General features: G+C 33.7%; 1 protein-coding gene across 1 annotated transcript in view; it reads right to left on the reverse strand.

The window, feature by feature from the left end:
- The window catches only part of LOC138318720 (retinal rod rhodopsin-sensitive cGMP 3',5'-cyclic phosphodiesterase subunit delta-like), a 108,333-nt gene that overhangs the window by 89,251 nt on the left and 1,924 nt on the right, over positions 1 to 17,158 (reverse strand). The gene's annotated exons all lie outside the window — the stretch shown is intronic.

Below are 17,158 nucleotides of genomic sequence, written 5' to 3' on the forward strand. Positions count from 1 at the left end.
ACACGAAATGGATAGCAACATATTTTGAGAGCACCTTACAATAACATTGAATGAAACTACTGTTCTCACCCATGTAAGACAATGGTATGTACCTGACGTAATAAATTCACAGCTTACCTTCTTCCCAGAGATGTACACAATGATGAATATGGATATAACTTCATACAAAATATTTTTTTTACTATATTACTCCAGTAACAACGTAAAGAAGTTATAAAGCTACATGACATCGGTTTTTTTCTGCCCGTCAGTCTAATATTATCCATTAAGTACGCACATACCCGTCACTACAATATCTTTATTGGTTTGTTGGTGGTATCGCGTGCTTGACTGTAAGTCACGTGATCTCATGACCTTTGCCTCACCGTCTAATTATCCCCGAAAAAGGTGTTGTTGTAGGTTCGACATGCACATGTAATTTTCTGATCTACATGTACCACGCACTTTATAATCACGAGTCGTGACATGCAATGCATAGCATTACTCTCCATTAAAATCGGTATAAAATAAGATGATTTAATAGTGATAACGAAGTTCACTATATTACCAAAGTTTAATTGGAAGACTTAAGAATATCAGAAACATTAGGTTGCACTAAATTGAAATATATAGGAATGTGTTAAATTCTGAAAGACGAAGTGACGCTATACAGTATAACATACGAGGAATAAATAAGCCATAGTGCTTCAGTCTGGCAAAATGTATTGGTGCAGTCAAGTAACCGTATTGGTGAATTGTGGCAAGCATGCTTTTTGGTTCAGACTTGATAAAAAGATATATAGTTGCTATTAGCACAGTCTGAAACACTAGAATTATATTCTATGGCAAAATCATTATCGATGAGCAGTGGATATGTATATTTTAGAATTTCTTTTGTAGTAGACACTTTTACGTCGAAGATATGGTATAGATTCTGAGATACTGAATGCGTGTGAATCCCACATCGTATGTTACGTGTTATAAATAAATCAGACAATGCATTGATCGATGCCTTCGGAAATCTTTGTTCACATTCATCAACAACTCAACGATTATGATTACACCTAATTAATACGGTTAGTTTTAATCGATATGTTTTGAATATTAAACAAAACTATCGTAGTATTTTATGAGGAAATTGCTCATTTTCAAAAGTCTATTCATAAATAATTAAATGTATGCATTTTGTGTGAGAAACCTTTGTATGGGTGTTTGTACGGTACATCACTATCATTCATATAATCAATAAAAATATGTCAAGTCCTTCGATAATGGCTTATTATAACAAGCAAATAGAGTGGTTTCTAATACGGTGCATGGACTTGAGCGCGAAAGAATTTGTAGGACCATAGTATGATATTATATTTGACTTAATACATATTAAAACTTCGAAATAAATTTTGTTTGAATTATATATAGTTTCGATTGTAAATAAAACAAAAGTTTGAATCAGTTACGAAAAATGAGAAATTGATATATTTTATCATAATTATTATTCAGAAGCTCAAATATCAGGAAGAATACAGAACGCGCCACTCCGGCATGGATACCATTCATTTATAATCTTTGTTTGCTTAATTAAAATCCTATTAACTGTAGGGTGTATGAAATGCGAGATGGATGTTTTGGGAGACTGCGGTATATTCATGTTGTCTTTTGTATAGTGCAACTCTTGCCTTTTTATATTGCTATATCACTGAAGCCTGCCACCAAAGACGCAAAGCAACAAACAGCATTCGGTCACATTATACAGACAACGGGCGAACCAGTCGTCCCTTAATCATCCTTTAATACTGAGCGCTAAGCAGAAGCTACCGCTTTTAAAGACATTGGTGTGTCTCGACCAGGAGACAGAACCCAGAGTCTACATCACAAGGGGGGAACGTTCAACTGAAGGCAAAACGTGAGGTGGTGTCAAGGGAGATGTAAGGAAGAAGAGAAAAGATAAGATCCTAAATTTAGTCGTATTTTACGATCATACAATATGGGCAGCAGGTACAATTTTAATGCACTACATGCAGGGCAATATTTATAATCATATACGATACCAGTCACACTAATGTGAGAAAGAACGAAGACATCCGAATATATCTCTTGACGAGTGAAATTTGGTTTTGTTTGGGCTTGTTATATTGACGTCCTAAAAGGGATACTTACAGTAAGCGGTATAGTTTACGGTATACGTATGGAAAGGGGAGCGACTATTATTCATAACACATTCCATATTTTTTTTTTAATTTTGTGTCTATTTTATTCATATGTTATATTTCACATTGTTATTTTCTCCCCTTCTGATTTATTAATATTAATCAATCGTTGTACAATGAAACAAACTATAACGCAAACCGTATAATCCTACCATTTACCCAGGTATCACACAGAACACACTGTGACACAGGTACAATATACAAACAAACTATAACGTAAACCGTATAATCCTACCCTTTACCCAGGTATCATACAGAACACACTGTGACACAGGTACAATATACAAACAAACTATAACGTAAACCGTATAATCCTACCCTTTACCCAGGTATCACACAGAACACACTGTGACACAGGTACAATATACAAACAAACTATAACGTAAACCGTATAATCCTACCCTTTACCCAGGTATCACACAGAACACACTGTGACACAGGTACAATATACAAACAAACTATAACGTAAACCGTATAATCCTACATTTACCCAGGTATCACACAGAACACACTATGACACAGGTACAATATACAAACAAATATAACGTAAACGTAAATCCTACCCTTTACCCAGGTATCACACAGAACACACTGTGACACAGGTACAATAATAAGACTACTTTCATATGTTTATGAAGGATAGGGGTAATTCTACCCAGGGTCACAAAATGTAGTAAAACCCGAGCTTGAGGGTTTTGCAACATATTGTGATCCCCGAGGGTAGGATATCCCTATCCTTCATATCCCACTTATGAAAGAGTATTTTTTCTTTCATACCACGACGTTTTATTGCAAATTTTACAAATAAAATATGCCGCCATTTTGAAATAAATTCGAAGAAATCCACGGCTTGAAGTCAATTTCCATACATGAAAAATTACGTTATATTTTCAACACAAATTCCGATGCTTGCATCTTTTATAGTAAAACCAGTCAATTCTGTGAAAAAAATGTTAAAATTTTACCGAGGAAATAGAGATTTTGTTGACGCCGTGACGTCACGAGGCTTTATTGCATGGGTAGCCATGCAATACAGCCTCAGGCGACATGAGTGTATTGCCCTAGACCAGTCAGTATTACACGTGTAGGTATGAAAGAAACAAACAAAACTATAACGTAAACCGTATAATCCTACCGTTACCCAGGTATCACACAGAACACACTATGACACAGGTACAATATACAAACAAACTATAACGTAAACCGTATAATCCTACCCTTTACCCAGGTATCACACAGAACACACTGTGACACAAGTACAATATACAAACAAACTATAACGTAAACCGTATAATCCTACCCTTTACCCAGGTATCACACAGAACACACTGTGACACAGGTACAATATACAAACAAACTATAACGTAAACCGTATAATCCTACCCTTTACCCAGGTATCACACAGAACACACTGTGACACAGGTACAATATACAAACAAACTATAACGTAAACCGTATAATCCTACCCTTTACCCAGGTATCACACAGAAACACACTGTGACACAGGTACAATATACAAACAAACTATAACGTAAACCGTATAATCCTACCTTTTACCCAGGTATCCCACAGAACACACTGTGACACAGGTACAATATACAAACAAAAACTATAACGTAAACCGTATAATCCTACCATTTACTCAGATATCACACAGAACACACTGTGACACAGGTACAATATACAAACAAACTATAACGTAAACCGTATAATCCTACCCTTTACCCAGGTATCACACAGAACACGCTGTGACACAGGTACAATATACACGGCAGTCACGCAGTGATCGTGCGTATTCGATTAAGCGGGTAGCCTTCCAGGGATGTTTATTCACACTCTAAAGAATATTGTACTTCTAACATGGAAATTACGATAGTATGAGTCTATTTTAAATTCTATATTCAAAACATGAAAACACGAAAATACAAAAATATGAAGAAAAATGGTAGCTCCCCCTCCAATACGTTCATCACATATCCGTATACATTTAACTCTTATTGTAAGTATCCCTGTTAACAGCAATGGTCATTAAATATCATTGACGACATGGAACTATAGCATACATACTGGTTTCTGTGAGTAAAAAAAACTCTAGAACAATTTTGATCAATAAGTCAGCAATGCAATATAAAACATGAGAACAAAATCTTGAATGATTCCACAAATATAATGAAATTGGGAAAATAATAATTTGAATGGTTTTTTTTAATTTCACTCTTTAATTCAATATTGGTTAGATCAATTATTTGCTTTTATTCCACGTATCAACAACACATCAGTATCAAGGCTTTCATAATGTTAGTATAAGCTCTTACGCAATAATGAGAAAACTCATCTAAAACCACATTAAACAGGTTAATTGATTGTAATCAAGTGAAAGCTATTATTTCTTAAATCGCCAGATCAATTACTTGACCGAGCTATGAATATTGAAATAACACTCAAGCCTTATACAAGTGTTTGCAGAAACACTTCATTTTTATATAATTAGTTTTCCTGGAGAATATCTGCTCTCATCGGCATTGTATTGTGCGCCCAGCAGTCATTTCTCTCAGCGATAACAAATACAGCAGCCAATTACACCACTGTGTCAACTAATGCCCCTGTTATCGCACCTGGAGTCTTCCATAACGTGGTCAGCAGAGATACAGGCACTCTAGTGCTTCCACTCATTTTTATCTAATACTCGTAATTACGCCTCTTGAGAACCGAACAGAAAGTCTTAACCATTCTTAAACAGACAATCATTATTAATCGAGTAATAAGTAGGTAGTCCATGTTTTAAATGACCATGACTTTTCTTACATTCATATCTCCCGATCGCCGATATAACTTGTGCTACAAACATACATGTTCAAAACATTGCTGTCTTATAATAAAGTCGCAATAATGAAATTTTATTTTATGTGCATTTAAGCTCGGATTAAGGTTTGTTTTATTGATATTACAGCTATCGACACCTAAAAAAGGTACAATGTATGTATAGATTTAGCGAGACATTATTGAATATAAAATTATAGTGATGCGGCATTAATATTTATACAATGATAACACAAAATCAAACCTCAAATGGTATTTGGAAGCAATAGTGCCTACTGGTGGAAATGTTAGAGATCTATTATTATAGCTGTAAACAGATACTTTACGAAACGAGTATATGTTGAAAATTAACATATAAAAATATTTTATTTGTTATAGAATAACTGTATCGATAGAAGTAATTAATTATTGACTGTTTAATGATTTTTTTTTATAATTAACAGGTGTCACCGAGTAACATCCCACTTAATAGTTATAACGTAGACCATATATGACCGTGTTATAAGGCGAAGAATCAACATATCGTGAGTTGCTTAATTAAACATGGAAATTTAATATAAAAATATAAATCCAATTAAAGCTACTGAAAAGGAAAACTTTTTTTTTGTAATTGTAATCCACAATTAAAATTGTGAAATTGATTTCTAACCTTGAAAGACATCAATTTCTCCTAAGCAATTTCTCCAAAAAAACCTAAATAGAAACTTGATTCCAGAGTTATTTTCGTAAATTGTTTCCTTTTGCGTATTTCCAGGTCAGCCTCAAAGAGACCTTTAAATAGTTATTGTAACCTTTTGTGTAATGAATCCTGTGAAGACACTGTATTTATTGTGCTCCGTTAAGCAGTCTAGAAAATACATTAAGAATGCATCCTCAGCAGAATTTAAAAAGTGATACCTCCTAAAAGTTGTGATTTTGTTATGGATAAAGTACGCGTACCTTTGACCTACATATTAAACGAGCAAAAAGAGGATTTTCAATCCTGCAAATGACATAGTTGCTGCCATCTTTAAGCTTAATATGTTATTTCTTCTTTAAATATTAGATTTTGGATAGGGACAAAAATACAAAAATGACGAACTTTCGATAAGCTAAATTGCAGCTGAAACTTATACTATATAAGACACAGATATTGTTTTCTCCATCACTCTTTTTCAAATGCAATGCTTATCCTTGGTATCCATCGATTGCGAAAGGTGCTGTCCTATGGTATAGGGTTTCAGTGATATAATGCAAACTTATTTAATTGTTGGTGACTCTGGACGTATTATTTCAGTTCCTTATTGAGTTAGGGCGTTAAAAATGGTACCTGCTGCCCCTATTGCATGATTGTAAGAGGCGACTTAATTTAGAATCTTATATTTTCTCTTCTTCCTAAGTGACCTTGTTCTTCCTAACGTCTCCCTTGACACCGCCTCACTTTTGACCTTCATGTTGCGCGCTAGCCCCTGTGACGGAGGCTCTGGGTTCTGTCCCCTCGTCGAGACACAACAAAAGTCTATAAAAGTGATAGTTGCTGCTCCTGCTTAGGGGAACACTTTGTACATATCAGAGGCCTAAATGGTTCCATAAACGGCCCAAACAATACAAAGTCCTTATAAAAGATCTCCAGTGCAATGTTTTCTATGTAAAAAAATGTGTATAATGGACAACGTTTTTAAGGAAGTAACTGATCGGTGTTTCCCAGCCAGTCAGATAACTATGTACACAATTATCACGTTTACAAATAACTATAAGTTAATAAATAACTCTTCTCCTCTCCTATACTGCTCCATCTTTCCTTTTTCTCCATCATTCTTAAAATAGAAAATTTTAATTCATATTATATATATATATGTATTGTCTTCATTGCTGTCCATTATGTATATATTCATATTATGTGTTCGGGAGAGGACGTTACTAAGTTGGCAAAACTTATGTCTAATCCCTGTTGTCAATAATTTATGACAATAAAAATATGTTTCAAATCAAAAAGTCCTTATTAAATCACTGACTGGCTTCAATGGCCTAATGGGCCAAAAATATTGTGTTGATGTGTCTTTGTTAAGCCAACCATCTAACCTCATAATAGCAAATAAAATGATATTTGTTGACAATTCAGCATTCAGATAAAGGGAGTGTGGGATATCAGCTGGTTTGCTTAGACTAATAATAATAGTGTTTCTAGTCTGTATACTACAGTGTTTATATTCGGTATATTATAACTTAATGCGGAAGCTGATGTACACATGTATAAGCAAAGCAAAAGGCCTCGTAAAAATCCATCGACATCTATCAACACACTTAGAATTCAACGTATACGAGGAACAGTGCGATCCGTTGATTGGTCCTCAGACAACATAACAGTACACCATCCGATGTAACTTGTTGACAAAGCCAATATGTGTTTTGTAACGGTAAAGGCGTAAAATGTCACGAAAATCGTTAGGTATGCAATTAATTTATATGGGAACATTAACACATTTTCCTGACTTCCTTGTTGATTTTTATCAATACCAATAAACAAATATTTGCTCTTTTTTCAAATTGTCTGTCATGCAGTTAGCCATTTTCCTGATGTCGATCGATTGTTCCTAACGATTGCAAACACATTTTTAACAATTCGTTGAATGCTTTTAACCAAATCGAAAAGGAAGCAACATGATGTAATCATTGACTAGGGTTTTACATGCCCATCATCTTTTGCACTGAATGACGTGTACTAATTAGTGAGTATAATCCATGACCTTCACCTAGCGATAAGACACATTGACAGTATATTTTTAATCTTGTTGATCAATTTTTTATGAAGGTTCATACACCAGAGACATTTATTATGGTCGTTCCAGTCACCCGCGATTGAAAGTGGTCTACTTTGTACAGAGAAATGGAATCTGTGTCATGTTGCGCGTTACATCATATGCGTATGTCAACACTGAAACAGATATTTCCCTTTAATTTCAGCGTTACAAACACCCAATATTGTAATGGTCAGATTCATATCTCTCTTATCACAATTTACAGTTAACGTTCATGGTTTGATGGTTTTTAATGTCTATCATTTTAGGCCGCTAAATTAAATTCAATGGTTGCGTTTTTTTGTGTATATCAATGCGAGGCAACGTTAGATACACTTGTTATAACGATTTATTGTTGTATTCACAGTGGAACCTCGTTGTAAATAAAGATTTATTAAACTGGATGTAATAATACATACCATATCATCAATTTCATATTAACCATTTGATATTTTATATAGGTATTCAACAGGTATTGAATTGCCTGATCGGTCATATGACCGAAATTTGATTAATATAGATTCAATGTAGAAATATGTCTGTATCTGCAAGTATACCATATACATGTATAAATATACCATTTAGGACGGTCTAACGTGTAGGGTACATTTTGTGTGTTTGGGAATTGGGAATTATGACCAGAGAGTCTGTGATTTGCTCATACATACATTTTGTCTCCTTGTGATAACTTATGTATTATTTTTATAGTGCCATATATTGACAAAGCTGTCGAAGAACACATTCCGAATGGTCACAATATTTAGACAGCGGGTACACCAATCATTTTTTCTGTACTGGAAGAGCTTAGGAGTTAAGACTGTAACTTCTATAGACTAAGCTGTTTCCGGCGAAGGGAAACTGTAACATACATTATATAACACAATTCTCAAATTCCTTTAATGACTTTCTACATTATACAAGTAAAAGGAGCAACTTCAAACTTCGAGAATTGAAGCATTTAAATTAGCATTTAACAACTCGTAGAACACGTACATGATACCTAGGACAAGCAGCTTGCACTATATGAACTTAACGAACTTCTAATGTTTTTTTAACAAACCATGGGGATTACTGTTCAGTAGGAAACTGTAATGCATATCTAGTGTACTTAAAGCTAAATCAATATGATGCATGTAATGGATGAGAATATACCTTGTTGGTAACGTTACTGTTGTTTTGAAATAACTGCATTGCAGTTTGGGTGTTAGAATTGTACCTGTCCCTATCACACGGTAGTAAAAGGTGACAGATATTATCTTCTCTCTTCTTTCTACATTTGCAATTGACTTGAGCCTTTTCTAACGTCTACGTCATGGTCTATAAAAGTAGTTGTTTCTGCTCCTACATAGCGCTCAGCATAAATGGAGCGGGACGACTGGTTTGCATGTCGTCAGTATAATGTGATCAGGTGGAGTGTGCTGTCTTGTGAAATATGCTTCAGTGAGACATCAATATAAAATGGACAAGAGATATCCACTATTACATGCAGACACGACAAGCGTATATCTCAGCTTTTGATTATTATTAAGAATTATTTCGCGGAAACATCATTTTCCACTCGTTATAAATGTGATTACTTCTGTCCAGCAATCCTATTTAATCGTACATTGTTTCTTATTTTACAACTCATATTGCCAAACAATATATGTCTGTAGATTAATTAGGTTGAGAAGTGCATGTCGCCTCAGCTAGCCACGGCTTCATTGTACGACAAACGTTGTCCGGGGATAGCCTAATGATCTCTCAAGGAGTATACTTCATCATAATTATCCATCATTATCTATAATGAACGGTATACTGGGCTTGTTACGTCAGGAGAATGGTGTCCAATAAAGTATTTATCTATATAACAAGACAAATGATATTATATATTATTCATTGCCTAGAAGCTTTTCTTAACAAGTCATTAATAACTTTTCATGTACATATCTTTAATGCATTTTCATACTCTCTCCGCAACGAAGATGGGAATATACTGGTAAAGACGAAATTGTGCAGACAACTCCTTAATTACTGAATCGATTTCGATGAAACTTTGTAGCAATTTAGAGACCGTGTGTAAATGTGCATGTAGGGTTGTTTGCCAGTGATTTAGGTCGCTGGAACAGAGGATTGAGCGAGCCAGAAAAAACCCCGGACAACTAAATTCTGGATACCAGGTTAGAATACAAATGGCCAATAACTCTTCTATCAATTTTGGTCAAACTTGATTAACATTTGTAACATATTGATGCTTATAGTTACCATCAAATCAAATAAAGGGACGTTAAAGATTCTTGTCAATATTTATGTTGTCAAAAAACACGTGTCTTGAATCAAGTTCCTATTGTTTATATGACAATGTTATAATTAAGAAATCGTCCATATGGCGACCATTTTGTAAACATATGTTTCTTACTGTAATTAACAATGAAAGCATTAAAGTTCGAGATTTGATATTTTTTAACACTTTAAGTTACATCAAAGTGTATTTTAAGCAGTTTTGCAGTATGCCTTGTTACATTCAAACAATAATTAGACACATTGTTCTTTTTTAACATTGAATACTGCTGATATTTTCGCATGATATTTTTTTCTAACTCAAACTTCATATGTTTCCCCTTATCGCAATACATGTATCTTAACCTAAAACATCTCTATAGTTACATGTATTAATTATATTATCTTTCGCTTTTATAACCATCATGTCATTATTAGTATCTTCCTTTTCAGGATTCTATTATTTTATTTATTTTTTACCGAAATGGGTCATGTCATGACTAATAAGATCAATAAATGGTTTTACATGTACACGACTTAATTAGTTGTACACAATTCATTATACATCGTGCACATTCTGCCCTTGATAATAATGTGTATGCTATTTCAAGGACAACATTTCGAGTAGATTGGTTTGACAACGACTTCCCAGTACTTCAAAAAATTATAAAATGCATTATCCACTTCATCATTACTTATAGACTTAGGATATTGAATATTAAGGAGGTGTTTTACGGTCGACTTAATCGTCTCAGTAAGGCATTTTCTGTTTCCTTATACTTTTCTGTAATCTAGTTATTTTTGTGGTTACACGTCAAACGTCGATTTACAAACATGAAAAAGCTTACAAAAAGTATTGCAAGCAACACACGTCCCCTGTCGTCAATTACATTTTCTAACCTATGGCAAGTTATTATTGCTTACTTCGAATGAAGTTTGAACAAAGTATGTTGATGTGTTCTCAAGTTACCGTCCGGAAACGAGAATTTGTGAAACATTTTTTTTAGTAACGGTGACCTTTGTAATTGACCTTTTGACCCCAAATTCAACCCAAGCTGTATTTTCTCATATGCTGCCATTGTGTGAAGTTTGATAAAAATGCGTTGATATTTACTCAAGTTATCGTCTGAAAACGAAAAATTTTAACCAATCTATTTTAAGTAACAGTGAACTTTTTAGTTGACATTTTGACCCCAAATTTAATCCCAAGTTGTTTTTTTTCCCGTATGCTACCATTGTGTGAAGTTTGATCAAAATGCATTCATTAGTTCTCAAGTTATCATCTGGAAATCAAATCCGGACAGAAAAAACAGTCATGCAGACAGACATTCAGACGGAAACAAACCCTTTAGTCCCTTCCGGTTTCACCGGCAGGGGACTAATAATAACTCTTCATTTTATTGGAGTTGTGTATGGTTTCTGAATTTGCCATTTCTTATCTTCAATGAAATTTAGTACAAATTCATCATTTTTATGACACTGTAAATTTACTTAATTACGAATAAAGGAAACATTTTTGGTTAATAGTGACAAAGTTGGAATCTATTATTAAATATTGAAAGTGAAATATAATATATTTTAAGGCAAACAATGCAGACTTTTTTTTAAGTCTTCGGTTAATGCTTTTGATAATAATCTGTTTTTTTTTTTTTTTTTTTTTTTTTGCTTTATTAGATTTCAGATCTTTGATAATGTGTATAATATTGAATCAATATGTTTTTTTTTCTGATATTAGTACGTCTCGCGAGTATTTATCATACTATGTATCCAATTCCTCGGTTAGACCTCGGTATATCATAAACCAGGCCGCCACAGAAAGTTTTCTGTTGGCTTAGAAGGATGTAAAAATTGGCTACATGGAAAGTTCGACATTGATTTTTAATGGTTTATTCGGTACCTGAAGTAAACCGATCAAGAAAACATGATTAAATCCTTCCTAATCGATTATATAACCTGTACAAAGCCATGCACTACCATAGGAACCCCGCAGTTCCTTGTGTAATTCTCGCTATATGTAAACCACACTGCAAGAGATAAAAAGGGATTTTGATATCTCCATAAATCTACGCACTGCCCTGGATATCAAGGCTAACAGATGATTTAATGGACCTCAAAAGGTTCTTATCAAAGGAATATAGACCGACTAAGAAGGCACATGTATGATGTATTACTGCTGAATTAATTACACATACACAAAAAACCTTATTAGACTGTACTGATGCAGCTCTTCGTGACCCAGGAATAGATTCTGAAGCATGAGTATAGTAATACTGAGTTATAAAGACAGTCGTCTGCTAGGCATACTAATTATTTCCTTTCTCGTAATTCATATAGTTACCTTGAATTTGCAGACTGGAATTAAACTTTAATTATACCTTAACTAACTGTGACCATAGATATGTATGGATTTAATTTTGCACTGGACATGTTTAGTCTAGACAGTGATATGCCAAGATCGCAATTTTTACTTGTCCACGCAGCGAGGATATACCTATATCTGGTTATTGTCTCGCGATTTTTACCGGCCATTGTGTTTTTTGTGAAAAAAAAAAGAAACATGTTAACTCTGCAAAGCAGATTGCACATAAAATGAATATCGTTAAATTGAATTTTCTCATTCAATTTGAAATCGGGAATTCGCTTTAATTAGGCAGCTAAACTGTGTTCGTAAAGATGAAATAAAAGAGAAAATGTGAAAATGTGCATGTCGCGAATAAATCCACAAATACAGTAATAAGGATGTTAATGATAAGGTAATTAACAATTAATAATAATCAAAGATATCAGCAAAAATCAAATCTAATTTCACAGCAAATGGTGATGTTTATATATAAGACGGTTAATAATAACGATTAATAATCAGTTGCTAATCATTAAGCGATATCGCGTTTGGATTTGGGGTTGGCGATATCACATCACACCATGGTTGATATCACAAAATGGGATCTTCAATCATTAGATCAAGTTTTTTATATTATCATCATCGTGCTCATTGCATTATTTCTGAAAGTGGCCTAAGTAAATGTGTAAGGTATCGAATAAGCTATAAGACTGTTTTATATCTTTTTACCATATACCTTTATTTGCAGACACTTACTAGTCATTTCTAATTCCATTGAATGAATCATACAACAAAACGTTCTAAAATCGTTTTTGATAAAATTATAAAATCCGCTAGCTTTACATATCTAAGAACAATGAATAATACATTTCATACATTAACGTACGACAAGACTTGATATTGTCAATGTACTTTAGCATATTTGAATAAACCCAAAAGTAAGCATACCATTGCTAGAATACGCAAATAAACTACCTTGTTGTAATTTTTTATCATTCTTTACAAAATACCTGGTCTTTGCAATACGTGCATTCCATTTCCTATCCATGTCGTTTCGAGACGAAATGCATTATAAAACTGCACACTCATTGAGGTGACCTCTATTTTGTCTGCTATTGTCTGATACAGTTGCATTCATATTGGAGGAAGTTTGTGCGGATAAAACAATTTTTCAATTTGCTCCAAAAGACTAAATGGGCATGTTCGGATTTTTAAACTTGCTGGCAATTAAAATTCAGTGAATATTAATTATCTGTTTGATACAGGACGTACATTTACGGTCGTCAGGTTTTTTTTTTGTTAAATTTGTCCACTGCTGGCAAAAGTGTTTTTTCACTATCGAAAACAGGAGCAGACACGATTTAGAATTTTCCTTCAGTTACAAAAGCTACTTACTTTTTAACATTACCACAATTGCTTAATTCGAGCTTCCAATTTTTTCTTTAAGTTAGAAACATAAAAAAATTAATATTGCAGCCCGAAAAAAATTCCGTGTCACAATACCCTATATAGAATGAAGTGCTGATTGCGCATGCACCATAAAAATAAATTATCTTATATTATTTTTTGTGTTACTTAGACATACCATTAACTACCAAATTATTGTTTCAAATATGATATATATAATTTATTTTCTGTTCTGTGGTGGAGCAATCTTTTAGAGATGTCCTTAGTTTAGACATCAGAAAAATGTTGAATTTTATTTCACAAAATACTAGAAAGAAAGCTGGTGCGATCACTGTTAGAATGCTAGATGTATAGTACATTACACATTTGGAACTCTTTTTGTTACCTTATTTTCTATGACTCACTATCGAAGTGGATAGTTATTATATGTTTGTGCGGCTATAGGTTGAGCACTACGATCCGCGCGCATAGAGCGGCATGTACCAATGATTTCAACGTTGATAGGAAAAACGGGTGTATGATTGGTTGTATGACTGGGGGGTTTCTTGGAGAGTGAGTTGGTAGTAACCTGGGGTGCTACGTCGAAACCATTGTTGGGGTAACTGTGTGGGTTTAACTTTTATGGATTTGGGTTTCGCTCCGGAGACCTCCCTTCTCAGATTAGCAATCAAACTTCAACTGCTATTTGACTGACAGAGGTTAATTAATTAATAATAAAACCAATAAGGGCAATTATGGTGAAAATGGTTCCTCTTATATAGCAATCAAGTGGCAGTGGGGTTTTTCATTATCTAGGTCACAAATCATGTTCGTTTTCTGCTCAGACCAAAAGAAGAGAAGGTTTGTCTAATTGAGGAACCCCCCCCTGTGGGTCTATCGGTTATTTTATTATAAGGGCCCTCCGTTTTTTTAAAACCGCTTTGCTGTTATTAGCGTATGTATTTAATCTACAGTACTATCTAAATTTTTTGTCATTAGTCACAATAGTAATTACCATTCTTTTAAAATTTTGAAATATTTATTAGTTAAGATATTGAAATCATTGGGTTAGAACTTTTTTTGGTTGGATGTATGAATTGTTTTTGGTGGGAAAACTTCGATGAACTTCTAAATAATGTTTTTTGTTTTTTTTTTTACCTTACATTAATCCAAAGGATTTTTCAAAATTTCACAAAGGCAACCCAATACTTAAGCTTTAATATACTTGACCCTTAATCATTACATTATATAAGTATTATAAAAATAAATGAATTTGTTTTTTCCTCTCGAATCTCTCGATTGTTTGAAAATTGAAAGCACAATGTTGTTGTTTTAGGATTTTAATATGGAAATAGTTTTGCTCTTAGTGTAAAGAAAAACATCTAAATATTTTTGTGAGGAATCTCTCACGTTACCTAATCGTTAGAAAGAAACATTCTTGGTCGCCAATCTATTTCCTTATAAAGTTCTAATCCAGAATCGGAAACCTCAATCGGCAGTTCCATAATAGAAAACGAGTTTTCATCCTGTACTAGATTTATAGTCATTGGGCAATCACAAGTTTTTCATCATTTGCGTAGAACTACACGGCTACGATGCAGTCAGATGTAGTTACACTTTATACTTTTACCTTCTACAATCTAGAAACTTGTTTCTCAGCTGCCAAAAGGGGTATATTATATATCTATCCTGTGTGCGAATGGTATCACCACTTGCAAACCCTGCCCGAATGAACTTACTTTTCATTGTAAATACAATTCTTCGGGAAGCGTATAACTATCCTGAAACATTCAAACTCTGGCCGTAGTATCTATATTACACAATATCAAAAATTGCCGATACAGCAACATAGTTTTTAATATCAACAGATATTGAAACTGTAAACAAGTGATTTTCTATGTTGTGTATAATCTGGAACAAATGCATGTGATTGTAGATGAATTGTTTTATCACTTTTCGATGATAGCGTGTTCAATTCGACCGGACCAGCAATATAATTTACTTTCCAAGAATTAAAAAATTGCATTTATATCAATTAAATCATAGTGTTGGTGCTGTTTTTGTTAAACATCATCTTTATATCTGCTATAGCAATTATCACAGGGCTTGGTCAATCATAAAAGCAATACTATTGAACAATGGCATGCCAAAATTAACGAAAAGTTACTATTCAATATTAATTTATTTTAAATTCCAATATTAATATAGAGGCCTATTGATACATCATTAAACTTTAGTGGTTATTGAAACATACAAATTATATGAGATACGAGATTAGAATGTCCCCTGTTCCACTAAACTATTACTATAAACCCAGCCTAAATTGTTGTTCGGATGTGTTTCCAATTCCACAGATTAAGAATGTTATCAGATCTAGTAAAACCTGTTTCAAAATCGGGATTCGAAGGTCCCCAATATGATTTTATTTTGAGAGACTTTATTACTCTCTCACTCTCTCTCTTTTAAATTTCTACCGATTTATTCTCTCTCTGTATATCATTGAGTGTTGACTTCGTTTTTTTATTTAATATAATGGCACCCATAGAATTTTCCAATAGACCCTCTACACACCAATCTGGTACATTACGGTAATTTAACTGAAAATATTTAATTTAGGCAAAAATACAAGTCGACAGTCTTTGTGGTCCACAGATGGAAAACAAATTTAATCATTAATGGTCAATATGCTAATCTTATAAACAAAACAAAACACAAAACATAAAACAGAGCACGTTAAATAAACAGTATACATAACAAAATTCAGTCGTCGTATTACGTATTCATAATGTGGTTTTAGATGCTTTTTGGTATGAGTTCATTGATACTAAATTTTAGGGTGCGTTAGACTGTGGAGAAAGAGATGACAACATTAAAACAAAATTTCGTTGTTTTTTTAATGTCCTCGTGGTTTCAATAGGCAACCGACAAAAATAACAACGAAGTATTGCCCATGATTATATCAGTAAAATAGACATGCTGACATGATCTGGCTTAAGGTGCATCGTTTTATTAGGAAAGGAAGTGTAAGGGCATACTGACGCTAAACCCTGTTGATCGGATCTGCCCCATTGTATGTCAATAATAAAAAGCAAAAAAAAAACACCCATTCTTCTTTAGCTACTTGATCCGACAGTAAGCTTTTCCGTATTCAATATGTATTGTGCACTTAGAGTCAAAGCCTTACATGTTTATATGTATCAGTTGCGGTAGTGATCAAATATACACTAGACAGTCCATCACAGTCTATTTTGCCCTTGTAGAATACAATACTACTTAGTACGATCTATCTTGTGCTGAACCAAGCCATCCTGATTATCAATGAACTGATCAACCGTGAACCTATACATTCTGTCACTAGGAAGGAATCGACAGTACGTACAAAATCGTTT

Source organism: Argopecten irradians, chromosome 1 (assembly GCF_041381155.1).
Source record: "Argopecten irradians isolate NY chromosome 1, Ai_NY, whole genome shotgun sequence".
Classification (NCBI taxonomy): Eukaryota; Metazoa; Mollusca; class Bivalvia; order Pectinida; family Pectinidae; genus Argopecten; species Argopecten irradians.